This window comes from Nerophis lumbriciformis, linkage group LG10 (genome assembly GCF_033978685.3).
Source record: "Nerophis lumbriciformis linkage group LG10, RoL_Nlum_v2.1, whole genome shotgun sequence".
Classification (NCBI taxonomy): domain Eukaryota; kingdom Metazoa; phylum Chordata; class Actinopteri; order Syngnathiformes; family Syngnathidae; genus Nerophis; species Nerophis lumbriciformis.
Window position 1 is genome coordinate 33,763,026 of NC_084557.2, and position 12,743 is coordinate 33,775,768.

Consider the following 12,743-nt stretch of genomic DNA (forward strand, 5'->3'; position numbering starts at 1 on the left):
AGTGCAAGTTAAAGCTCTACTATGCAAAGCGAAAGCCATTTATCAACAACATCCAGAAACGCCGCTGACTTCTCTGGGCCCAAAATCATCTAAGATGGACTCATGCAAAGTGGAAAAGTGTTCTGTGATCTGACGAGTCCACATTTCAAATTGTTTTTGGAAATATTCGACATCGTGTCATCCGGACCAAAGGGGAAGCGAACCATCCAGACTGTTATTGACGCAAAGTTCAAAAGCCAGCATCTGTGATGGTATGGGGGTGCATTAGTGCCCAAGGCATGGGTAACTTACACATCTGTGAAGGCACCATTAATGCTGAAAGGTACATACAGGTTTTGGAACAACATATGCTGCCATCTAAGTGCCGTCTTTTTCATGGACGCCCCTGCTTATTTCAGCAAGACAATGCCAAGCCACATTCAGCACGTGTTACAACAGCGTGGCTTCGTAAAAAAAGAGTGCGGGTACTTTCCTGGGCCGCCTGCAGTCCAGACCTGTCTCCCATCGAAAATGTGTGGCGCATTATGAAGCGTAAAATACGACAGCGGAGACCCCGGACTGTTGAATGACTGAAGCTCTACATAAAACAAGAATGGGAAAGAATTCCACTTTCAAAGCTTCAACAATTAGTTTCCTCAGTTCCCAATCGTTTATTGAGTGTTGTTAAAAGAAAAGGTGATGTAACACAGTGGTGAACATGCCCTTTCCCAACTACTTTGGCACGTGTTGCAGCCATGAAATTCTAAGTTAATTATTATTTGCAAAAAAAAAAATAAAGTTTCTGAGTTTGAACATCAAATATCTTGTCTTTGTAGTGCATTCAATTGAATATGGGTTGAAAAGGATTTGCAAATCATTGTATTCCGTTTATATTTACATCTAACACAATTTCCCAACTCATATGGAAACGGGGTTTGTACTTTCCGCACGCCCTGTAATTACAGCAAAAGTGTAAAATGACCAAACAAATGGCAGAAACATTGAAGAAATGTTGATCACGTGAAATAAAAAGTAAAACATTTGAGTCTATCAATTAAAAGTTCCACATTTTGCAAAATGGTCGCTCGTTGTGTGTGCATGTTCACGCTGGCAATGTGCATGCTCGATTGGTATTAATTAGCTTGTCCGAAGGTGTATTATTGGCTTAGCTGGGCTATCATTTCCTTCCTTCTTTCATTCCTTGTTTCTTTCTTAGTTTCCGCCTTTCTTTCTTCCTCTCTTCCCTTGTGGCGGCGTGTGAAAGGCCTAGCCATGTATAACAGATATGGTAGATTGTGAGTGGATCAGAGCAGACCATTGAGGTGAATGGCTTCTGTGAAACCTCTCATTCAGCTCAGAGTCAAAGCTTTCAAAGGACTCCTGATATGGAAGAAATAAGGATATCCTTCCTCGCTGTTCCTTTCTTTTCGGGGGGTGTCAGTCAATGTGTGCATGCGTGCACGTGCAGGATGTATCGCGTGGGCCGCTGACTTTGGTCCTTGTGAAATGATCGAACAAAGCAGAAGTAGGAAGTCAAATGAATGGCGTCATGCTGGGCGCCATGACCGTGCCGTAATGTGGGCTGTGTGCAAGTGTGTGTTTGTACACGTTTGTCTGTATGACAGAGCGGATTTGGTCTCACTGCCATTTGCAAAAGGAATACTTTGTTGATGTTCTGAACTGTACACATATTTGTGATGGATACTCAAATGAGTCATAAGTTAAGGCTGTTTAAATGCCTCAAATAATTTGACACTGAGAGGAAACAACAACAAAATATGAAACAAATTTACAAACCCCGTTTCCATATGAGTTGGGAAATTGTGTTAGATGTAAATATAAACGGAATACAATGATTTGCAAATCCTTTTCAACCCATATTCAATTGAATGCACTACAAAGACAAGATATTTGATGTTCAAACTCATAAACTTTATTTTTTTTTAGCAAATAATAATTAACTTAGAATTTCATGGCTGCAACACGCACCAAAGTAGTTGGGAAAGGGCATGTTCACCACTGTGTTACATGGCCTTTCCTTTTAACAACACTCAATAAACGTTTGGGAACTGAGGAGACACATTTTTTAAGCTTCTCAGGTGGAATTCTTTCCCATTCTTGCTTGATGTACAGCTTAAGTTGTTCAACAGTCCGGGGGTCTCCGTTGTGGTATTTTAGGCTTCATAATGCGCCACCCATTTTCAATGGGAGACAGGTCTGGACTACAGGCAGGCCAGTCTAGTACCCGCACTCTTTTACTATGAAGTCACGTTGATGTAAGACGTGGCTTGGCATTGTCTTGCTGAAATAAGCAGGGGCGTCCATGGTAACATTGCTTGGATGGCAACATATGTTGCTCCAAAACCTGTATGTACCTTTCAGCATTAATGGCGCCTTCACAGGTGTGTAAGTTACCCATGTCTTGGGCACTAATACACCCCCATACCATCACAGATGCTGGCTTTTACACTTTGCGCCTATAACAATCCGGATGGTTCTTTTCCTCTTTGGTCCGGAGGACACGACGTCCACAGTTTCCAAAAACAATTTGAAATGTGGACTCATCAGACCACAGAAAACTTTTCCACTTTGTATCAGTCCATCTTAGATGAGCTCAGTGCCCAGCGAAGCCGACAGCGTTTCTGGGTGTTGTTGATAAACGGTTTTCGCCATGCAGAGGAGAGTTTTAACTTGCGCTTACAGATGTAGCGACCAACTGTAGTTACTGACAGTGGGTTTCTGAAGTGTCCTGAGCCCATGTGGTGATATCCTTTACACAATGATGTCGCTTGTTGATGCAGTACAGCCTGAGGGATCGAAGGTCACGGGCTTAGCTGCTTACGTGCAGTGATTTCTCCAGATTCTCTGAACCCTTTGATGATATTACGGACCGTAGATGGTGAAATCCCTAAATTCCTTGCAATAGGTGGTTGAGAAAGGGTTTTCTTAAACTGTTCAACAATTTGCTCACGCATTTGTTGACAAAGTGGTGAACCTCGCCCCATCCTTGTTTGTGAAATCTACTTTTATACCCAATCATGGCACCCACCTGTTCCCAATTAGCCTGTTCACCTGTGGGATGTTCCAAATAAGTGTTTGATGAGCATTCCTCAACTTTATCAGTATTTATTGCCACCTTTCCCAACTTCTTTGTCACGTGTTGCTGGCATCAAATTCTAAAGTTAATGATTATTTGCAAAAAAAAAAAAATGTTTATCAGTTTGAACATCAAATATGTTGTCTTTGTAGCATATTCAACTGAATATGGGTTGAAAATGATTTGCAAATCATTGTATTCCGTTTATATTTACATCTAACACAATTCCCCAACTCATATGGAAACGGGGTTTGTATATAGATCCAATCCATCAATAATAAAAATTTAATTTCCTCCATTTTGTTTTGTTTGTAAGCTCAATTAATGAACTTACAATTTTGAGTGCATAAGTGCTAGAGATGCGCGGATAGGCAATTATTTCATCCGCAACCGCATCAGAAAGTCGTCAACCATCCGCCATCCACCCGATGTAACATTTGATCAGAACCGCACCCGCCCGCCATCCGCCCGCACCCGCCCGTTGTTATATATCTAATATAGACGATGCAAGGCATTAGTGAGGTTATAAAGCTTTTGCCTGTTAAAGAAAGGAGACTGATCCAATGCAGCACAGACATTCGCGTGCCACGCTGTCACGACCCAGACGCACACCAGTGCGCAATCATATGGGAGCCGCGCTGAGCGCACCTCCAAGCGCGTCTCGCTGCCGGCGACGGCCGGGTATGGGCCCAACGCTCCAGCGCCATCCATTTTCAGGGCTAGTTGATTCTGCAGGTGGGTTGTTACACACTCCTTAGCGGGTTCCGACGTCCATGGCCACCGTCCTGCTGTCTATATCAACCAGGGTGAGCCCCACCCCTTTCGTGAGCACACTGCGCGCGGAGTGACCCCTGTTACGCGCCCCCGGCAACAGGGGTGGCGGGCAGGTAAGCTGCGCGGGCGGAGCGCGCGGAGTGACCCCTGTTACGAGCCCCCGGCCACGGGGGTGGCGGGCAGGTAAGCTGCTTACCTGCTGCGCGTGACGCCGGCCGCGGCGAAGGCGGACGAGGCGGGGTGTCGGTGCGGTGGGCGCCGTGGTGACCCTGGACGTGCGTCGGGCCCTTCTCGCGGATCGCCTCAGCTACGGCTCCCGGTGGGGCCCTCTCGGGGGAAGGGGCCTCGGTCCCGGACCCCGGCGAGGCGTCGGGGGCCTTCTCCGCTCCGTAAAAGTGTCCATCTCTTTTTTTTTTTTTCTTCTGTTTTGGCATATGCAGCAGGTGCCTGCTCGTTTTTCGTATGTGGGTAACAACATTTAACTATGTATATATATTTACGAATTGGTTTAACTGCCACCCGCCTGAATCTATTTAAAATCTAATTTTTTTTTATTTCAACCGCCCGACCCGACCCGACCCGACCCGACCCGACCCGACCCGACCCGCGGATAAAATCTAATTTTTTTAAATTTCATCCGCCCGATCCGCGGATAATCCGCGGACTCCGCGGTTGTGCCCGCAAACCGCGCATCTCTAATAAGTGCATGTACACTGAGACGTATGGCAAAATGCATTGTGCTTTCAATACCCCAATATTGCACTCAAAACTGCTTAAATGGTAAGTGCACAAGGCTGATGACTTACAGGCCTCAAATTTTAACTTTTTAGGTCAAGGCAAGTGTTGCCTTAAAGGAGGGCTCATATTTTAGGGCACCAAGACAAGTTCGAAGGGCACCAAGGCAAACATAAACATATATATATATATATATATATATATATATATATATATATATATATATATATATATATATATATATATCCATCCATCCATCCATCCATCTTCTTCCGCTTATCCGAGGTCAGGTCGCGGGGGCAGCAGCCTAAGCAGGGAAGCCCAGACTTCTCTCTCCCCAGCCACTTCGTCCAGCTCTTCCCGGGGGATCCCGAGGCGTTCCCAGGCCAGCCGGGAGAGATAGTCTTCCCAACGTGTCCTGGGTCTTCCCCGTGGCCTCCTACCGGTCGGACGTGCCATAAACACCTCCCTCGGGAGGCGATCGGGTGGCATCCTGACCAGATGCCCGAACCACCTCATCTGGCTCCTCTCGATGTGGAGGAGCAGCGGCTTTACTTTGAGCTCCCCTCGGATGACAGAGCTTCTCACCCTATCACCCGGCGGAGGAAACTCATTTCGGCCGCTTGTACCCGTGATCTTGTCCTTTCGGTCATAACCCAAAGCTCATGACCATAGGTGAGCTTGTCCTGTCATGGGGGGTGCTGGAGCCTATCTCAGCTGCATTCGGGCGGAAGGCGGGGTACACCCTGGACAAGTCGATATATATATCGTATTTTTCGGAGTATAAGTCGCTCCGGAGTATAAGTCGCACCGGCCAAAAATGCATAATAAAGAAGTAAAAAAACATATATAAGTCGCACTGGAGTATAAGTCGCATTTTTGGGGGAAATGTATTAGATAAAAGCCAACACCAAGAATAGACATTTGAAAGGCAATTTAAAATAAATAAAGAATAGTGAACAACAGGCTGAATAAGTGCACGTTATATGAGGCATAAATAACCAACTGAGAACGTGCCTGGTATGTTAACGTAACATATTATGGTAAGAGTCATTCAAATAACTATAACATATAGAACATGCTATACGTTTACCAAACAATCTGTCACTCCTAATCGCTAAATCCCATGAAATCTTATACGTCTAGTCTCTTACGTCCATCCATCCATTTTCTACCGCTTATTCCCTTTTGGGGTCGCGGGGGGCGCTGGAGCCTATCTCAGCTACAATCGGGCGGAAGGCGGGGTACACCCTGGACAAGTCGCCACCTCATCGCAGGGCCAACACAGATAGACAGACAACATTCACACTCACATCCACACACTAGGGCCAATTTTAGTGTTGCCAATCAACTTATCCCCAGGTGCATGTCTTTGGAGGTGGGAGGAAGCCGGAGTACCCGGAGGGAACCCACGCAGTCACGGGGAGAACATGCAAACTCCACACAGAAAGATCCCGAGCCCGGGATTGAACCCAAGACTACTCAGGACCTTCGTATTGTGAGGCAGATGCACTAACCCCTCTGCTACCGTGAAGCCCTAGTCTCTTACGTGAATGAGCTAAATAATATTATTTGATATTTTACGGTACTGTGTTAATAATTTCACACATAAGTCGCTCCTGAGTATAAGTCGCACCCCCGGCCAAACTATGAAAAAAACTGCGACTTATAGTCCGAAAAATACGGTATATATATACATATATATATAAAAATATATATATAATAGATACAAAAATAATGTTCATGTATGAGATCTAGGGCTGCCAATTATGGCCAAAGTAATAATTAAGATTATTATTATCAATATTGAAAACATGATTACTGATTGTTAAGTAAAGCAGTGTTGGGGTGTGAACTTAATACCATCATGTCATTTGTAAAAGGCTAATAAAAACACTATAAATAAATGTTATCCATATATTTATAGACAAATATTAGTTATTTTTTTATTTTTTAATAACATCAACTTGTCAGATTGTCGTCATTACATGATGCCTTTATCTCTATTTTTACATTTTGATAGAGAGAGTTTTTATTTTTTATTTAAGTGATGTACATTTATATGTACATGTAAATGCTGTATCGGGACAGATCCATTAAGAGTTTGAGCAGAAATATGTTGTATAGTAATTAACTATACACAATGAAACATTAACAAAATGATGTGTCACGTGAATGATTTTTGAAGTAACACATTTGTGACATGTAGAAAACCACAAGTAATGTAAAAAAAATCATGGTGTTTACTTTTTGAAATGAAAATAAAACACAAAGCCGTTTGGCTAATGAAGATGAAGTCTAATAAACAAACTTTGTTCTTCTCCAACGCCTCTTTAGTGTTTCAGTACAACAGTTTGGCCAACAAAAAAAACAACCACAGTGATACCTCTCACATTGAATAAACAATCTTCACAGCCAGCGTTCAGTTCGATGAGATGACAAAACATTTTAGCCAGTATTGATATTATTTGAGCAGTGATACAGTTTGCAATTAAATAAAGGAAGCGTGAACATCCCAGTAAACAAAGTAAAGACTTTATAAAAAGTTGTGACAACATTCACGACACATCGCCTGCTACAAAACATCAAATAGTTTTCTTTTTCGCCGTTTACTTATATCAATCAAATCAAATCAACTTTATTTATAGTGTGGGGACAATTGCGTCTGTCTCCAAAATTGTCCACACCTGTCTCCATCAAAACACAGCAGTGCGCTCCTAAACACACGCTGGGAAGCGAGGGAAAATGACGTTAAACCAAGCGCTTGGCTCCGTTTAGTCCGAGGGGAAATCTCCGCAGCAAAGTCGATGGCGTTAATCCGCCATGATTATCAAGCCAAACACTGCTAGTGCGCATGCGCCTGACTTCGTGTTGCCGAAAATGCATCAATAAATGACGGTTTTTCAGTAACTACAAAAATTAAACGGTATTACTAACCGTCTGGAATTTCATCGCAAATTATCATTATACCGTTACATCCCTCGTAACGGTATAATTATTATATATATATATGCATAATTAACTTTGTAAAAAGTCAAAGGCGGTCACGGCATGTTCTTGCCTCAAATGTTGGTCACTTTTTGGGGCATTACGGCGAAAGACGAGGGCGGTCGCGGCACTTGCCGCAGTTGCCGCTGTTAAATTTGAGCCCTGGGCTTAGTAGTTGCCATCTTGGCTACCTAGCGGGACTACCAAGCAAAACACGACAACGTAACATCTGCCTCATTTGAAGCAAGCGAGTAAAATGAACGACTAGAATTGAAGCATGTCTACTTCTGGGTTTACTTCCGTAAACACTGCAGGACATGCGACATCAAGTTTGTATTCGTGTCAGTTTGCATTCACATTGGAGTCTAGACACGTTTTTTTGGAATGTGAACAACTACATAAAAAGATCGGATTTACCAAAAAAATCTGAATTGCTCATCCTACCCTTCAGTGCTGTGAACGCACTAAATGTAGCCTGAATGCTGCGTTTACTTTGTTAAGGTAACAGTGAAAACCTGGACTGGATTTTCAGTATAGTAATGTGGTCGTCACTGATGAAACGGATTGTAGTGGAAAATAAGCGCTGACAAAGGGTCTTTAAATGATTCATAGTCATTGTGAATAATAAGGTTATTATCTATTTGAACTCATATTTTTTATTTTTCTACAATTTTTTGGAAAAAAACAACAACAAAAAAACACCAAATTATTTAGGGTGGCTAAAGAATAAATAGGCTTAAGGCGGAGGTCAGCAACCCGCGGCTCTTTTGCGCCCCCTAGTGGCTTCCTGGATCTCTTTCAGAGATGTGTGAAAATGGAAAAAGATGAAGACAAATATATATTTTTTGTTTTAATATATTTTCTGTAGGAGAACAAACATGACAAAAACCTTCCTAATTGTTAGAAATCCCACTGTTTATGTTATACATGCTTCACTGATAAGAGTATTTGGCAAGCACCATTTTGTCCTGCTAATTTCAGCGACCCTTGAACTCATCGTATTTTGTTTGCATGTACAACTTTCTCCGATGCTGCCACAGAAAGACGTGTTTTATGCCACTCCTTCTTTGTCTCATTTTGACCACCAAACGTTTTATGCTGTGCGTGAATGCACAAAGGTGAGCTTTGTTGATTTTATTGATTTCCTGGAGTGCTTATCAGGCATATTTGGTCATCCATAACTGCAAGCTAATCGATGCTAACATGCTATTTAGGCTAGCTGTATGTACATATTGCATCATTATGCCTCGTTTGTAGTTATATTTGAGCTCATTTAATTTCCCTTACTTATGTCCTCTGTGTATTTAATTTAAATTTGCACGTCTCATGACACATTATCTGTATGTAATATTGGCTGCATTTCTCATAGTTGTTTGTGTGCCATGTTGTTCCAGACCACAGCAAACGTTACCCGGCTCGTAAAGATTGTAATAAATCCATTAGAAGAAGACAGCCTGCTGTTTCCTTAAACTTGGACACACACATCTATACCTTTGGCCATTCTGAGCCAGTCATTTCCAGAACGTATCTCTTCCTGTGAGAAGCCTCCATTTTACTAATGATTTCCAATGTTGCTAGAATGTGTAGAATAAAAATTAAAATACAACATTTCTGTTCACTTACATCATGTGTTGCCTTCATTATAACACTTATATAAGACTTTTAAAGTCATTTTGGTAGTAGGCTAATATAGCTAATATAGACACTTACATCATGTGTTGCCTTTATTATAACACTTATATAAGGCTTTAAATTTGTTGGTGCTCCAGACAGATTATTTGTTTGTATTTTTACTCCAATATGGCTCTTTCAACATTTTGGGTTGCCGACCCCTGGCCTAAGGACACCAATGCAATGACATGAATATTAACTGCCCTCAATTTACACACTCAAGTAATTCTGATTGTCGTTTCTTGAAACAATCACAGTTTTTCTACAGTGAAGGTTCAGTACAGCAGGCTTACTGAAGAAACGTATGACACTAAATGAGGGGATTTAAGACAATATAATTATATTGGACAGTTTTCCCAATTGGTAAAACACATGTCGTCAAAACAATTTTTTTTTCCAAAATGTGATGGGTATGACTGGATTATCTCTCGGAAACCAGATCAAATCACACACGCATATACATGTGTCACTTATATGTGTGTGTGTGTGTGTGAGAGAGTGTGTGTGTGCATGTGTGCGTGTGTTCAAAGAGGCAGGGTAAAGGGCCGAAAGCCAACAAAGATCAAGAAGAGAAGAGCAGCAGGAAGCTGACCAGTCACTCTATCCTGGCCCTCTGTGTCTGTCTTGGGCAGACGGTGGGATGAAGGGAGAGAGTTGAAGTCAAAATCAAAGGCTAAACCGGGGATTAGTCTTGGGTGGAGAAGGGGGAGTATCTGAAGGGAGGTTTGAATTTAAGGATACTCACAGAGCCACACCGAGGGTGATTGTTTGTGAGTGTGAACAAAATTAGACTGATTTGTGAACCTGATTACAAAAATACATTTATTATAGAGGTATGAACGATCCAGAACTTTTATTGTAAAAAAATACATGAAAAAACTGAGTATTTGAACCTCTACCAACCAGCAAGAATCTTGTCCCGGGTTATGTGGCCTCAATACACACATTTCAGTCCTGTTTCTTGAGAAAAGTACTTCTAAACTCAACTCATTATGTGTATAAAAAGCACCTGTCACAGAAACAGTGTCTTCCACCACCATTGTCAAAACTAAAGAGTTTACAAAGACCTTCAGAGAAATGATTGTAGACCTGCACAAGACTGAAATAGGCTACAAAACCCTCGGTGGCTATGTGGTTAGAGTGTCCGCCCTGAGATCGGTAGGTCGTGAGTTCAAACCCCGACCGAGTCGTACCAAAGACTATAAAAATGGTACCCGTTACCTCCCTACTTGGCACTCAGCATCAAGGGTTGGAATCGTGGGTTAAATCACTAAAATGATTCCCGAGCGTGGCCACCGCTGCTGCTCACTGCTCCCCTCACCTCCCAGGGGGTCGAACAAGGGGATGGGTCAAATGCAGAGAATAATTTCACCACACCTAGTGTGTGTGTGTGACTATCAGTGGTACTTTAACTAATATACCATAAAAAACACAAATATCTTTGAACTTGGAATATTTATTTATTTATTTTTATTTTATTTTTTTCCCCATAAAGAAATACAATCTGTGTGCTTACGGACTGTATCCCTGCAGACGGTATTGATCTATATTGATATATAATGTATATATTGTGTTTTTTATGTTGATTTAATAAAAAATAAAAAATAATTTTTTTAATTATTTTTTTATTTCTTGTGCGGTACCAATCGATCCGCGGACCGGTACCGGGCCAAGGCCCGGTGGTTGGGGACCACTGATCTACAGGACTGGAGTCCATTTCCCCACATAGACAGCGTGGATAAAGACATGTAAAACTATTGTTTTAATCACTTAATTGCGTTTTTGAAGTGCTCTAAAACTTGCTGGTAGACGGCTGCGTTGACCCTGGATCTCAGGAAACAGAGTGGACCGACACCAGCAGATGACATGGCACCCCAAACCATCACTGATGGTGGAAACTTTACACTAGACTTCAGGCAACGTGGATCCTGTGCCTCTCCTGTCTTCCTCCAGACTCTGGGACCTCGATTTCCAAAGGAAATGCAAAATTTGCATGGTTGGGTGATGGTTTGGGGTGCCATGTCATCTGCTGGTGTCGGTCCACTCTGTTTCCTGAGATCCAGGGTCAACGCAGCCGTCTACCAGCAAGTTTTAGAGCACTTCATGCTTCCTGCTGCTGACCTGCTCTATGGAGATGGAGATTTCAAGTTCCAACAAGACTTGGCGCCTGCACACAGCGCAAAATCTACCCGTGCCTGGTTTACGGACCATGGTATTTCTGTTCTAAATTGGCCCGCCAACTCCCCTGACCATAGCCCCATAGAAAATCTGTGGGGTATTGTGAAAAGGAAGATGCAGAATGCCAGACCCAAAAACGCAGAAGAGTTGAAGGCCACTATCAGAGCAACCTGGGCTCTCATAACACCTGAGCAGTGCCAGAAACTCATCGACTCCATGCCACGCCGCATTAACGCAGTAATTGAGGCAAAAGGAGCTCCAACCAAGTATTGAGTATTGTACATGCTCATATTTTTCATTTTCATACTTTTCAGTTGGCCAACATTTCTAAAAATCCCTTTTTTGTATTAGCCTTAAGTAATATTCTAATTTTGTGACACACGGAATTTTGGATTTTCATTTGTTGCCACTTCAAATCATCAAAATTAAATGAAATAAACATTTGAATGCATCAGTCTGTGTGCAATGAATAAATATAATGTACAAGTTACACCTTTTGAATGCAATTACTGAAATAAATCAAGTTTTTCAAAATATTCTAATTTACTGGCTTTTACCTGTATACCTTGATGTTGCAGAAAAAAGACCATATATTTTTTTAACCGATTTCCGAACTCTAAATGGGTGAATTTTGGCGAATTAAACGCCTTTCTATTATTCGCTCTCGGAGCGATGACGTCACAACGTGGCGTCACATCGGGAAGCAATCCGCCATTTTCTCACTTTCGTCGGTGTGTTGTCGGAGGGTGTAACAACACGAACAAAGACGGATTCAAGTTGCACCAGTGGCCCAAAGATGCGAAAGTGGCGAGAAATTGGACGAAATTTGTTCAAAATACGAGACTGTGGGGAAAGCCGACGAAATGGTCAGTTGTTTGTTCCGCACGCTTTACTGACGAAAGCTATGCTACGACAGAGATGGCAAGAATGTGTGGATATCCTGCGACACTCAAAGCAGATGCTGACATCAACTCCAAAACTGGACAGATCAGCTTTCAGGAAAAGAGAGCGGATGAGGGTATGTCTACAGAATATATTAATTGATGAAAACTTTATTCATTACTCGCGGTTTTACGTAAATTATTATATGTAAACTGTGTTTGCCAATAATTTAGCTTAAAAACATTATTTTTTTTCAATCATTCGAGTACATTCGGGTAGTCTTGTGTAATGCAGTATTTTATGTCTATTTAGGTATGGTTAACCTGAGTGCTGAAATCGTGGAAAAATATATGTTCTTAGCGCGCCTGAAATGGGCTGTCTGTACTCTCAAAGTGCATGTTGTTGCCAAATGTATTTCATATGCTGTAAACCTAGTTCA